Genomic DNA, 15684 nt, shown 5'->3' on the forward strand with positions numbered 1-15684 from the left:
TATTACAGTGCTGAAGGTGGTTTTCACGGGTATGACAAACCATATTTAATGACTCCACGTATGGTCACAGCAAACAGAGGAACGTCTGCATCTGGCTTTGCACTAGAGGTACCGTGTGCCAGACTGTCTTCTATACTCCAGTCCTGTTTTTGCTTTGAAGACCTGGTCTGTTTGTCCAGTGTTATGGCTCTTCAGGATAATTTTACAATTTCTATAAGTGCCCACTTGAATTTTAAAATAGTAGAGACAAATTTTAAAGATTATAATATTAAATCATTTAGGCAGAGGTGCTTGATTGTTTTATTACTTTTGATCTCTGGAAACGTTCAACCTAATCCAGGCCCAGTCTCTGACTCTGTATCAAGTTTAGAAACACCTGCAGATTTTAGATCAAGGTGCGGACTTGGTTTTATTCATTTGAATGTTCAGAGTTTAATCTCTAAAATGGATATGGTTCGTATTTGGGCACAGTCCACTGATGCGGATGTAATTGTTCTAACTGAAACCTGGCTAAGCAAATCTGTTTTAGACAAGGATATTTGTATTAATGGTTATAATGTATATAGGTCTGACCGACCAAAAAAAGGGTGGGGGCATAGCAATATTTATAAAAAAAAAGTTTTATGTTAAAATACTGCTTTTTAAATCAGCGAGTAAACAATTAGAATTTTTAGCTCTCGATCTTGAGGTTTCTAAATCTCTCAGTATAACAGTTGTTGGTTGCTATAGAACACCGTCTGCTGATAGTAGTGCGCTGCCTTCTTTATTCCAGCTCCTTTCACCTCTTAATGCTAAAGAATTGGTAGTTCTAGGTGATTTGAATTGGAATTGGTTGCATTCAGCAAGTGATGAATTTAAAACCTATTGCGATGCAATTAATCTTTTTCAGATTGTTGACAAGCCCACTAGACGGAACCTCAAATGTCCAGAAAAATCATCACTAATAGATTTAATCTTAACAAACACTCCCCATAAGTATTCAACTCCATCCATATTTGCGAATGACATCAGTGACCACTGTGTCATCGCAACAGTTAGAAACACAAAAATTCCTAAAACTAAGCCAAACGTCATAAACAAGCGTGACATGAAACATTTCTCAGAACAAGGGTTTCTACATGATTTGAATAATTTGGAATGGGAACAAATTAATTTAATACCTTGAAATAGGCTGGGATTTTTTAATGTAAAATTTTCTGCTTTAGTCAACAAACATGCTCCTCTCAAAAGGTACAGGGTAAAGGGTCGGAATAATGCATGGTTTTCTCATCCTTTATCAATTATGCTTCATGAGCTCAACCTGGCATGGGCAAAAGCTAGAAAAACTGATTTAAATTCAGACTGGCTTGATTTTAGGCGATTGCGCAATGCATGCACAGTTACAACCAGAAAAGCTAAAACTGAACATTTTCTTATACAAACATCTCAAAATCTAAATAATTCATCCAAATTTTGGAAAAGTGTTAAATCATTAACTGAAAATAATAAAGGTATAGAACTCCCATCATGTATTAATAAGGGCTCTGATACAATCATTAATAAAGTAAATATGCTAAATTGTTTTAATGAACACTTCATAGCTTCTGGTTTTTGTTTGATTCAGTTAATGGTGCTCATGTGAATCCTTTGATTGTTCAGTCGGAGAGCTTAGTGTCTAGTCAATCTTTCAACTTTTCATCAATTGCAATCTCTGAGGTTTGCAAAGCCCTTAAATCTTTAGATGTTTTGAAATCGGCAGGTCCTGAAAATTTAGAACCTTATTTTTTAATTGCCCCACCTCTGACTCATATTTTTAACCTTTCACTTGACTTAAATGAAATTCCACTTATTTGGAAATCAGCTTTTGTCCTTCCCCTGTTTAAAGGTGGAGATCCCACACACCCAAATAATTACAGGCCCATTTCCAAGCTGTCAGTTTTGGCCAAAGTCCTCGAAACATTTGTCAACAATCAATTAAAAGAATTTCTGTCTATTAATAATACCCTGTCTGATTTTCAATCTGGTTTCAGAAAACAACATAGCACAACTACGGCAGCCTTAAAGGTACTAAATGATTTTATTGAATCAGTTGATAGTAAGAAACACTGTGAAGCCTTATTCATCGATCTATCAAAAGCATTTGATACAGTTGATCATACTTTACTGATTCAAGGACTTGTCAGTATTGGATTATCTAAACATACGATTGGTTGGTTTAAAAATGATCTTTCAAACAGAACTCAATGTGTACAGGCAGAAGGTTTTATCTCTGGTTCACTCAATGTCACTAAAGGTGTGCCACAGGGGTCAGTCCTTGGACCACTCCTATTTACTCTATATATAAATAATATTGATCATAATGTTCAAAATGTAAATTTTCATTATTACGCTGATGATGCAAAATTCATGTTGTTTTCTAAATCAAAATCAATCCCCCATAATAATCTTCTGCCTATTACTACGTCCCAAGGTTCAGAAATTGAATTTGTGTCTGAGTATAGGTATCTGGGGATTTTAATTGATGACGCTTCCTCCTTTGGCCCTCATGTTCAGCAACTGGTGAAAAGATTGAAAGTTAAATTGGGTTTTTACTTCAGAATCAAATCCTTTCTTTCCTTTGAGGCAAAAAAGAGGCTTGTTGCAGCCACTTTTATGTCTGTACTGGACTACGGTGATGTTATATATATGCATGCACCTTCAAAGTGTTTACATGCTTTAGACACTGTTTATCATGGTGCACTGAGGTTCATAACAAATCTTAAAACCCTCACTCATCATTGTGTGTTGTATGCTCTGGTTGGCTGGTCTATGTTGTCCATTCGAAGACAAAAACACTAGCATGTTTTTATTTATAAATCTATCCTGGGTTTACTTCCTTCCTATCTTTGTACACACATCTGTAAAAGGTATGCTTGTAGCTATAGCCTCCGAGCTATAAAAATACATTTAAATTTGCTGCTCCCTCTGCCTGGAATTGTTTGCAAAGTATATTGAAACTGAAGGAACTGGTTTCGTTAGACACTTTTAAAGTAGTTTTAAATGATTTGGAGAATGAAACATCGGGTTGTAGATGTTTTAGCTAGTTATGTATTGATATTGAAATTAGATGGATTTGCTTGTGTGTGTGCATATGTGTATGTCACACCCAGGGGCTGGCTATGCTTTAACTAAGCCACACCCCTTCTCAACTTCCACCTCGAGGAGGTCCCCAAACCCGACCCAATGGCCAAACAACACGAGAACAAGTAAGTGATAAAACAATCTTTATTTAAATATTTAAAAATAGCTTGGGGAATAGGGAAAGGGCAATTAAAACTAAACTCTGACTCGGCCCTCCAGATGGGCTATGGCCGGGAAGAGGTCAGGGAGCAAGGGGGCCACGGGGATCCGGGGCGTGGGGCTCGGGCCCCGGCCTGAGTCTTAGGTATCCGTAGCGCCCTCCTTCTTCCTCCTCTTCGCTGAATACAGCTCACGGTAAGTACTGGTTCACACCGTTCGTTCTCGAGGTGCCCACTCTCTTTCTCTTCCTCCACAGGCAACGGCTCTTCGCTGATTACAGCTCGCAGTAAGTACTGATTCACCCAGTTCGTTCCTTGGGTGCTCACGCTCTTTCTCTTTCTCCACAGGCAACGGCTGGGACACACAGGCACAGTTAGTTCAGCTTGGTTTTGCTCTCACCTCTTCGCTGATTACAGCTCACAGTAAGTACTGGTTCACACAGTTCGTTCCTTGGGTGCTCACTCGCTTTCTCTTTCTCCACAGGCAGCGGCTGGGACACACAGGCACAGTTAGTTCAGCTTGGTTTTGCTCTCACCTCTTCGCTGATTACAGCTCACAGTAAGTACTGGTTCACACAGTTCGTTCCTTGGGTGCTCACTCGCTTTCTCTTTCTCCACAGGCAGCGGCGTAAGTACAGGTTTCCTCAGTCTCTCCTCGTGTTACCCACTCTCTCTCCTTTTCTCTCCACAGGTATCAACTTGGGCACAATAGCACAGTTAGTTTGCTTTGAATGGCTCTCACCTCTGGGCTGGACACAGCGTACTGTAAGTACAGGGTTCGCTCTATTCCTCCTCGTGTTATTCACTCTCTCTCTCCTTTTCTCTCCACAGGTATCAACTTGGGCACAATAGCACAGTTAGTTTGCTTTGAATGGCTCTCACCTCTGGGCTGGACACAGCGTACTGTAAGTACAGGGTTCGCTCTATTCCTCCTCGTGTTATTCACTCTCTCTCTCCTTTTCTCTCCACAGGTATCAACTTGGGCACAATAGCACAGTTAGTTTGCTTTGAATGGCTCTCACCTCTGGGCTGGACACAGCGTACTGTAAGTACAGGGTTCGCTCTATTCCTCCTCGTGTTATTCACTCTCTCTCTCCTTTTCTCTCCACAGGTATCAACTTGGGCACAATAGCACAGTTAGTTTGCTTTGAATGGCTCTCACCTCTGGGCTGGACACAGCGTACTGTAAGTACAGGGTTCGCTCTATTCCTCCTCGTGTTATTCACTCTCTCTCTCCTTTTCTCTCCACAGGTATCAACTTGGGCACAATAGCACAGTTAGTTTGCTTTGAATGGCTCTCACCTCTGGGCTGAACACAGCGTACTGTAAGTACAGGTTTCCTCTGTTTCTCCTTGTGTTACTCACTCTCTTTCCTTTCCTCTCCACAGGTATCAACTTGGACACAAAACACAGTTACTCTGCTTTGGATGGCTTTCACCTCTGGGCTGGACACAGCGTACCGTGCTATCTCCGGAGATCTGAAGCACGCTCACAACATATACTGTACTGAACTAGGCTAGGGCCAGCAATCTCCTTGTCCTCCCACGCCGAAGTGCGTGAAGGCGGGGGTTTATCTGACAGGACACATGGCAATACACAGCAGCCCACAGCAATATACAACACCACGTCAAAATTATAGGTTTTCACAGCACGAAGACTCACCCACCACACTCAGTGTACGGAAAGGACACCCGTCTTCCTTCACTTCGCTTGGTTCGGATCTGGCGATGGAATATGCGGCCTAGCTAGTGATGTCGTCGTTGCGACTACTTCAATAAGTATTCCTTCGGCTCTCCCACCACACTATATTAGGGGTAGGGCCACCCTCCTCCTCCTGGAGAGATCTACACAACGCCAGGTCAATATACAGGGCACTTTCGACTGGCTCTTAGTACTCACATCAATGCCACTTCCAATCCCCTTTTTCACGTCGTCTCAGTTCGCCGTATAATCTGTTCACTTCTCAACCTTTAAGGTTCGCGATGTCTTCACAATCATACAATTCCAGCCTGAGGGAGAGAGAGAGTTAGACAGCTACCAGCAGCGTACCAAGACGGGCACAACCCAGTGCTTCACACACACCAAAGAGAGCTTCCCAGACTGTGAAATAACTTGGCCTTAAGTACTGCCTTGTCCAGCGTATCCTCCAATCACCAACCGCTGTCCCTAACTAGGCACAGGTGCATCGAATTCCCTGATTTTCCTTCTTACGGCGCTACCGGAAGTTCCGGTGTTCTGTTTTTCCGGTCCGGGCGGAAACACTTCCGGGCGGAACCCAACTTCCCGAATTTTGGTTCCGCCCCTAAAGATCGTCACCTTGTGACATCCTCCCCCGCCAATCCGTTCTAGTCCCTAGAACGTCCTCGGGCTGTCCACTCCCCATAGCGGGCAGGGGGTCGGCCTCGGTTCTCTCGCTGGGATCGTCTCACTGGTGAATCGGGCTCAGCTTGTTCAGGGGCTGCTTCTGGTTCTCTCGGGGCGATCGGGGGTGGTGCCACCACGGGTCTCCCTGATACCACAGCCCAACCTTCAATCCAGGGGGCCGCTGGTACAGGTTCCGTGGGGACTTCTTCCACGGCTTCAGGGTAGTTAGGGCATGGGCGAATCATGTTCCGGTGCACCACACGGTCGGGGCCTGACTTCCCTTCTGGCCGGATGGTATAGACCGGCTGCCCCGGCCTCTGCTGCCGGCAGACTACATAAGGGGTGGCCTCCCAACGGTCACTCAGTTTCCCCTTCCCCTGCCGCCGATTATCTCTCACCAACACCCTCTCTCCTGGCAGTAGAGGGGCTTCTCTAGCAGTCCGATCATACAACCGCTTACTTTTCTCTCCTGCCGTCTGTATCCTTTTCGACACCTGCTCGTAGGCGAAATGCAAGCGCTGGTGATGGCGCCCCACCCACTCCGTTACACTTGCTTCCTCTTGGTCGGCTATCACTCCTAGGACCAGGTCAGTAGGCATTCGTATGTGTCTGCCAAACATCAGGTAAGTGGGAGCGTAACCCGTAGTACTATGTATACTGTTGTTATAGGCCTGTAGGAGGTTTGGCAAGGCACTCACCCAATCGTCCTGCCGTTGTTGGTCCAAGGTCCCCAGCAGCCCCAATAGGGTCTGATTGAATCTCTCACAGCCGCCGTTCCCCTGAGGATGATACGAAGTGGTGTGAGTTTTCGTGCAACCGTACAACTGGCATAGTTCTCTAATTACCCTGGACTCAAAGTTGGCTCCTTGATCGGAGTGCAGAAACTCCGGGCATCCGAACGTCTGGAAGACGGCCCGCCATAAAACTGTAGCGGTGGTGGTTGCAGTCTGGTCGAGGGTGGGGATAGCCCAAGCGTACTTTGTGAACAAATCCGTTATTACCAAGATGTTCTGGTAGCGATCTCGTGGTCGGCCCAGTGTCAAGAAGTCCATAGCCATGATATGAAGGGGGGCCTTCGCATGGATGGGTACCATTGGCGCTCGGACCTCCCGTCTGGACTTAAACAATATGCATCTCGGGCAAGCTTGAATTAGGGCGTGCACCGATGCCTCTAGCCCGGGCCAAAAGAAGAATCTCCTAAGCAGGGACACGGTCCTCTCCTGTCCCTGATGCCCCAACTGGTTGTGGTACGCCGAAACTAAAGCCGTTACCTCATCTGCGGGTACCACGATCTGGCGTACTTCTTCGCCCAACTTCGGGTCACTGACCCTTCTGCACAAAACGCCATCTCTCAGCTCCAGCCTGTCCCATTGCCCCAGCAGCCTCCTCCCAGTATCCGTCTGGGCTAACCTCTCCGCTGGCGTCAGCCGTCGGCCCTGTTCCAGCCATTCTCTTACCAGCCGCACATCTTGATCCCTGGCCTGTCTCTCCCTCCACCGACGGGGATCCCATCCCCAGTTCTCAGGCACGGCCTCTTGTCTGCTGCCTGGTGCCTCTACTGCTCCTACCATATAGCCCTCCTCCGGGCTGGCCCCTCCGGGGCTTTCCGCTTCGGGCAGCCTTGAGAGGGCGTCCGCGTTCGTGTGTTCACGCCCTGGTCGGTACTGTAGTTGATAGTCAAAGTTGGCCAGTTGGGCCACCCACCGCTGCTCCACGGCTCCCAGCTTCGCCGTCTGCAAGTGTACTAAGGGGTTATTGTCTGTAATGATCGTCACCTTGGCACCCCAGAGGTAGTCTTTAAATTTCTCACTTAGGGCCCACTTCAACGCCAGCAGCTCCAATTTGAAAGAACTATAGTTCGCATCGTTCCTCTCGGCTGGGTGGAGGCTCCGGCTGGCGTACGCGATGACCCTCTCAACTCCGTCCTGCCGTTGAGCCAACACCGCTCCCAGCCCGAGATTGCTGGCATCTGTATACAAAAGGAATGGTTTTGTGAAATCTGCGTATGCCAAGATAGGGGCCTGTAGCAGCTCCTGCTTCAATGTCTGGAACGCCGACTCACAATTTGCATCCCAGTCTACGTTGGGCGACCCCCGGCCCCGGTTACGACCTGTGCCAACCAGCAACTGATTAAGGGGTTTAGCAATTTTTGAAAAGTCCTTTATGAAACGCCTATAGTATCCCACAAATCCTAAAAAGGATCGCACTTGCCTCACTGTCCTCGGGGCCTTCCAGTCCTTCACGGCCGATACCTTTCCAGGATCTACGGACACTCCAGCCGCACTGACCACGTGGCCCAGAAAGTTGACTTCTCTCCGTAGTAAGTGACACTTATTGGGCCGTAGTTTCAATCCGTACTTCTCCATGGCCCGAAAGACTTCCTCGAGGTGCCTCAGGTGTGAATCAAAATCTGGGGAGTAGACAATCACATCATCCAGGTAAACTAATACTGACTCCATTAACTGACCTCCCAAGCACCGCTGCATCAGCCGCTGGAAGGTGGCCGGAGCGTTACAGAGCCCGAAAGGCATCCGGTCCCATTCAAATAGTCCAAACGGGGTTGTAAAGGCAGTCTTCTCCCGGTCTGCTTCGGCCACCTGCACCTGCCAGTAGCCACTGGCCAAATCTAGGGTAGAGTACCATGCCGACTGCGTGAGGCTGGCAAGCGAATCTTCGATCCGTGGCAAGGGGAAAGCGTCTTTCTTAGTCACGAGGTTCAGCTTACGGTAGTCCACGCAGAATCTCCAAGCCCCCGTCTTCTTTTGCACCAGCACTATGGGGGCCGCCCACGGGCTGCTGCTTTCCCTAACAACTCCTTGCTTCAGCATGCCTTGCAGGAGTGTACGTACCTCGGTATACAAAGTGGGCGGAATTGGGCGATACCTCTCCCGGCTGGGCCCTGCATCCCCGGTAGGTATATGATGTTGTACCACCTGGGTGCATCCGTAGTCTTCATCGTGGGTGGCGAACACATGCTGCCATCTCCGAAGGAGGGCCTGTAACTTCTGTGTCTGTGCCTGCTCTAAATCCTCCCCTTGTAACGACTCACCCGCCAGGTGGCTCGGCACACTCCTCTCCATACCACCCCATGGGGTGTCTACTTGTGTCAGGGCCACCTCGATGACAGTGGGGCACACCTGACGAAAACTAATATCCCTCTCTTCCCTTACTTGGTGGGATGTAACCGTTGTCAGACGGGCTAATCGTTGGTGCCGATGTAGTTGCACCGCGTATGGATGTACATTCCGTATCCTCACGGGGACTCTCCCCCGCCGGACCGTCGATAGTCCTCGTGCCACTTCCACTTGTGGACAATCCACATGGGGCTCCACCAGCACCCACTCTTCTGGGCCCGCTCTTCGGGGCGGTACTCGCGCCCACACAACAGCCTCACTTTTTGCGGGGACAGACAAAGCAAAACGACACATCACTCTTCCTACCTCTTCCTGTTCCCTGCGGACTTGGCTCATTTGCACCCTTCGACAGTCAGCTACCACCCACTCCCACTTGGGCCTCTCTGCAGGTGGTATCTTCGATACGGGCCTAGCCCGAAATAGCTCTTCCCAGCAATCAGCGAGGACATTCATGCCCAACAGGGCTCGATGTGCACCCAGACAATGGTCTTGCACGATAATCACACCTTTCTGGGGGACCATCACTCCGTGAACCTCTAGGTCCGTCAATCGGTAGCCAATATATGGGATGTCGAGGCCGTTTGCGCCCTTCAGAGTAAGCCAGGGGGCCTCCGCCCCTGGTGCCCCTTGTTTCCCAAACACTTCTTCGGATAAACTCTCAGCAAACAACGTCACTTGGGAGCCTGTGTCTACCAGGCATTGAATCTCCTTGCCGCACACTCTCACCTTCGCCACGGGGCTACGCCCAATCATCTGGCTCCTAGAGCCATATCCTCTTCCAGGGTCTTCTCGAGGGGTCCCGGCCACACGACCCACAGTGGCCGGCCGACCTAAAAACCCCCTTCTGACGCCCTGCGGGGCCCACACTGACGGCTATAGTGACCTGGTTTGCCACAGCGGTTGCAGATGGGTCGCCCTTGCTCGTCCCATTCGAAACGGGGCCGGTTAAAGTGGTTCGGGCGCCTGAACGGCTCTCGGCCTCCCTCTGAGTACACTCGGTCTCGGGGCGCCGGCCGTGGTTCCTCCCGCGCCCGTCCTTGGCGCAATTCTCCTACGAGGGCTTTAGACAGTTCAGACATCTGATCGCGGACATCTTTCAAAAGTTCAGCCTTCAGTGCTTGCTTCCAGTCAGGGCCTCCGGGTTGTGCTGGTGCTACTTCACTGACAACCGCACACACTGGGGAACCACTCACCTCAGTCTCATCACCTTCCAGGGCCAGTGCCTCTTTCTTCAGATCTTCAAACGTAAGACCCGGGTCCCTTCGAAACTGGATACGTAGGCTCTGTCTCACCGGACCCTCCTTCAACCCCAGAAGAAACTGGTCCCGCAATAGAGTCTCTCCATCTCCCAACCCGTGGTCCCGACGGGTCTGTAGTCGGGCGAATTGCTCTCGCAACCTCAGGGCGAAAGCTCTAATCGGTTGGCGGGGGCCCTGCTTACAATTGAAGAACTGGGAGCGAAGGGCAGCTACGGGGGTGTGGTCACCATACTGTTCAGTGAGGAACTGGAACACGGTTTGGGCGTTGGCTCTAACGGCTTCGGGGGCGGCATGCACCTCTCGCCGCGCTTCTCCATCCAGGGAGTTTAACACAAACTGAAGCCGCTGGGCTGCACTAAGGCCCTGTAGGTCGGCCAAGTACTCTAGTTGAGCCTTCCATTCAGACAATCGTACCTCGGATTCTGTCCCCCCATATTTTTGAATCCAGGGGCTCCCCATAAAAACGGGCATGGCACGGGGTTGGGCTGAAAGCCCCGCGTTGTCGGTCATTGGACGACCTTGGTTACTCAACTCGAGGTGGAAACCCTGCCGACTACGCCAAATCTGTCACACCCAGGGGCTGGCTATGCTTTAACTAAGCCACACCCCTTCTCAACTTCCACCTCGAGGAGGTCCCCAAACCCGACCCAATGGCCAAACAACACGAGAACAAGTAAGTGATAAAACAATCTTTATTTAAATATTTAAAAATAGCTTGGGGAATAGGGAAAGGGCAATTAAAACTAAACTCTGACTCGGCCCTCCAGATGGGCTATGGCCGGGAAGAGGTCAGGGAGCAAGGGGGCCACGGGGATCCGGGGCGTGGGGCTCGGGCCCCGGCCTGAGTCTTAGGTATCCGTAGCGCCCTCCTTCTTCCTCCTCTTCGCTGAATACAGCTCACGGTAAGTACTGGTTCACACCGTTCGTTCTCGAGGTGCCCACTCTCTTTCTCTTCCTCCACAGGCAACGGCTCTTCGCTGATTACAGCTCGCAGTAAGTACTGATTCACCCAGTTCGTTCCTTGGGTGCTCACGCTCTTTCTCTTTCTCCACAGGCAACGGCTGGGACACACAGGCACAGTTAGTTCAGCTTGGTTTTGCTCTCACCTCTTCGCTGATTACAGCTCACAGTAAGTACTGGTTCACACAGTTCGTTCCTTGGGTGCTCACTCGCTTTCTCTTTCTCCACAGGCAGCGGCTGGGACACACAGGCACAGTTAGTTCAGCTTGGTTTTGCTCTCACCTCTTCGCTGATTACAGCTCACAGTAAGTACTGGTTCACACAGTTCGTTCCTTGGGTGCTCACTCGCTTTCTCTTTCTCCACAGGCAGCGGCGTAAGTACAGGTTTCCTCAGTCTCTCCTCGTGTTACCCACTCTCTCTCCTTTTCTCTCCACAGGTATCAACTTGGGCACAATAGCACAGTTAGTTTGCTTTGAATGGCTCTCACCTCTGGGCTGGACACAGCGTACTGTAAGTACAGGGTTCGCTCTATTCCTCCTCGTGTTATTCACTCTCTCTCTCCTTTTCTCTCCACAGGTATCAACTTGGGCACAATAGCACAGTTAGTTTGCTTTGAATGGCTCTCACCTCTGGGCTGGACACAGCGTACTGTAAGTACAGGGTTCGCTCTATTCCTCCTCGTGTTATTCACTCTCTCTCTCCTTTTCTCTCCACAGGTATCAACTTGGGCACAATAGCACAGTTAGTTTGCTTTGAATGGCTCTCACCTCTGGGCTGGACACAGCGTACTGTAAGTACAGGGTTCGCTCTATTCCTCCTCGTGTTATTCACTCTCTCTCTCCTTTTCTCTCCACAGGTATCAACTTGGGCACAATAGCACAGTTAGTTTGCTTTGAATGGCTCTCACCTCTGGGCTGGACACAGCGTACTGTAAGTACAGGGTTCGCTCTATTCCTCCTCGTGTTATTCACTCTCTCTCTCCTTTTCTCTCCACAGGTATCAACTTGGGCACAATAGCACAGTTAGTTTGCTTTGAATGGCTCTCACCTCTGGGCTGAACACAGCGTACTGTAAGTACAGGTTTCCTCTGTTTCTCCTTGTGTTACTCACTCTCTTTCCTTTCCTCTCCACAGGTATCAACTTGGACACAAAACACAGTTACTCTGCTTTGGATGGCTTTCACCTCTGGGCTGGACACAGCGTACCGTGCTATCTCCGGAGATCTGAAGCACGCTCACAACATATACTGTACTGAACTAGGCTAGGGCCAGCAATCTCCTTGTCCTCCCACGCCGAAGTGCGTGAAGGCGGGGGTTTATCTGACAGGACACATGGCAATACACAGCAGCCCACAGCAATATACAACACCACGTCAAAATTATAGGTTTTCACAGCACGAAGACTCACCCACCACACTCAGTGTACGGAAAGGACACCCGTCTTCCTTCACTTCGCTTGGTTCGGATCTGGCGATGGAATATGCGGCCTAGCTAGTGATGTCGTCGTTGCGACTACTTCAATAAGTATTCCTTCGGCTCTCCCACCACACTATATTAGGGGTAGGGCCACCCTCCTCCTCCTGGAGAGATCTACACAACGCCAGGTCAATATACAGGGCACTTTCGACTGGCTCTTAGTACTCACATCAATGCCACTTCCAATCCCCTTTTTCACGTCGTCTCAGTTCGCCGTATAATCTGTTCACTTCTCAACCTTTAAGGTTCGCGATGTCTTCACAATCATACAATTCCAGCCTGAGGGAGAGAGAGAGTTAGACAGCTACCAGCAGCGTACCAAGACGGGCACAACCCAGTGCTTCACACACACCAAAGAGAGCTTCCCAGACTGTGAAATAACTTGGCCTTAAGTACTGCCTTGTCCAGCGTATCCTCCAATCACCAACCGCTGTCCCTAACTAGGCACAGGTGCATCGAATTCCCTGATTTTCCTTCTTACGGCGCTACCGGAAGTTCCGGTGTTCTGTTTTTCCGGTCCGGGCGGAAACACTTCCGGGCGGAACCCAACTTCCCGAATTTTGGTTCCGCCCCTAAAGATCGTCACCTTGTGACATGTATTTATTGTTAAATGTTATTTGTTACACTCAAACGTGCTGTGTCTGTCAGTCTTGGCCAGGACGCTCTTGTAAAAGAGATTCTTAATCTTAATGTGCTTCTTTCCTGGTAAAATAAAGGTTATAATAGGTAGAGAGCTTGTGGTTACAGGGGAATTAGGAAGGGAAGGAAAAAAGCAGAAGTTAAAAATCCCTAAAGGGAATGAGTAGATACTTGGGTAACGCTCTGATTCGGATGAGAACGCTGCCTCGTCTGGTTCACATCCCTTATGTTCTGCTTACCTCCTGGAGACTTCAGGAGAATTGAGAAGGCTCAGCCTCAGCTTCTTCACCATCCTCAAATATGTCCTGCTTTTCCTGGGTAAAAAACCAGCAGAGCACTAAACTCAGTTTCAGATAGTGTTAAAAACATAACATCATCCTCCTGAGGCTCCGTCATTACGCCATTGTTTTAGAGGGATTTTCCGCTCGTAATGTCATTCAAACAGATCCACCTGTATTCTCACAAGCTCATTCTCCTCCATGCCTCAGCAACGGCGGATTCTGAACCGCGGGAAGCAGATGGCTGCCTTTTTTTCGGAAGAGAGACGAACGAGAGCTGAGCTTTTTCATTGAAAAAAACGCTCACAATGCACACAGATTGCCTCCTCGAAGACATCGCGTGAGTGCTCTCCACCTAAACAAATGACACAAAAATCACGTGTGTCCTCGGGTGTCAAATAACGGCAACATGGATGCGCACATTGTCTAAACGGTTGTTAGTAGTCACCATGATATACAGAGAAAGATCTTTCAGATGCACGCTTCAAACAGAACAGTCAGTGAAGACGAAGAAGAGAATGACGTGTTCTCCCGGTGCCTGTTTATAGTCACGCCGGTAGAGAGTAAAAGTCTCATTTCTCATTCAATGAAGTTCCTCCCACAGCAGCGCGCGAGCGCGGCGCTATTAGCAGCACATGCGCAGCTCGTGAACAGCTCTGTGAACCGTTTCATCCTGACAAAAAGAGTTACTCAAGATGCGATGGAGAATGTGTAGTGAACGAATACGATGGATTTTTACAAATTTTGTTTTTAGTGACCCGCCCCACAATAAAATGCCAATTTCTTAACCCGCCCCAACCCGACCCGCGGGTTACCCGCAATTCTCTTGTTTGCTGTGTTTTGGTGCTGTTCTTCCTCCTTCACAAACTGCAACAACAAACACTAATTGACACACCTGTAGAACCCCGTTTACATCAGTGCAATAATTTACCAGCTGATCAGGTCATTCGGATAAAAAGGAAGCTAGATCTCTTACCAGGGAACGCCCTGGATGGAGGAACGAGCCATGGACTGAAGCGGATGGGTCCTCGCTGATCTTCTCGCCCCACTATGTTGTTGCTGACTGGATCTCCTGTACGCTGGTAGAATGGAATCTCGGACTCTGCAGTGTCAACGCTCACGAACCCCCGATTGAAGGGAAGTGATTCTTTCTTTTCCCACATTGATGCGTGTGTGTGTGTGTGTTTTTAGCATTGGGTTAAAGGAGTCGTTCTTAGTTGTTCGACATGATAGTATTGCAGAATGTTGTTATCCGGTGATTATGTGATTTGCTCTGATTGTATTCACCTGTTGCCACATCAAAGGACTCGTTAAAAAGAGATGCATGAGATGTAGCAGCGACTGTGAGGTGGGTGACTTGTGGGGTTACGTTTGGCTGTCTCTCGGGGACAATAGGTCCTCCGGAGATGAGGATAGACAGTTAGTTAGACTCCGGTGTGTGTGAGTGAGTTGAGTTAGGAGGGAGGGGTTAACTATTAGAGTCACCATTACCTCGCGGGATTGTTTGTTTGGCGTTTTTGCCCGACTGTCACGCTAACTTAATTGGACTTGAGTGTTTCCCCCGCTTCTGAATGTATATGGACTAGAAATAACGGTGAACTTCATCCCCGTCTCCTATTGGAATTATTTCCCCCTGACGGTCTGTCGTGACTGCTCTCTACCCCACGGCTGGGTCCTGTAAACCGGGGGAGAGGGAAGAGTTTCAATTTATTCCTGTGTGTATGAGAGAATGAATGGTGAGAGTGTGTGAAGGGCGATCGGTATAAGAAAGGGGAGTATAGGGACGGAGTAACATGTCATAATTATGTGTGTAGTGTAGGTTGATGTGAGGTTTTCAATAGGGGGCACCATTGTATTAATCTATTGCATTTGAAGATTCACTGTGTGTGTAGATGAATTGACGTGGGGATTGCGTGTTGTCCCGTGTTTTTTTCCTCTGTCCTCGCACCTGTGCCTTTTTTTTTTTTAGAAGCTTTATTCATTCCAATTGTGATAAAGGAAGTGCTTTCTTTGGTACGATGACTGTGGAGTTTTATTTTGACGGACATAGACTTAAATAAGGTTCATTACACTGGTGGCAGCGGTGGGATTAATGAAATCTGTTTTGTAGTCTTTTGTCCGTCAAAATGTCAGAGCCACAATTAGAAGGGGCGAGTGGTTCAAATCTTGTGCCTATAATAGATATGGAAACTTCCAGGCAGTTAAACATGACTGCTGTGCTTTTTAAACATAATCAAACAATGTTTTAAATATCTATTTAATTTCATTTTATTATTTGTTTGCATATTTTTTGTCTGTTAATTTCAGTGCACTTTTG

The sequence above is a fragment of the Carassius carassius genome, chromosome 22, assembly GCF_963082965.1.
Source record: "Carassius carassius chromosome 22, fCarCar2.1, whole genome shotgun sequence".
In the NCBI taxonomy this organism is placed as follows: Eukaryota; Metazoa; Chordata; class Actinopteri; order Cypriniformes; family Cyprinidae; genus Carassius; species Carassius carassius.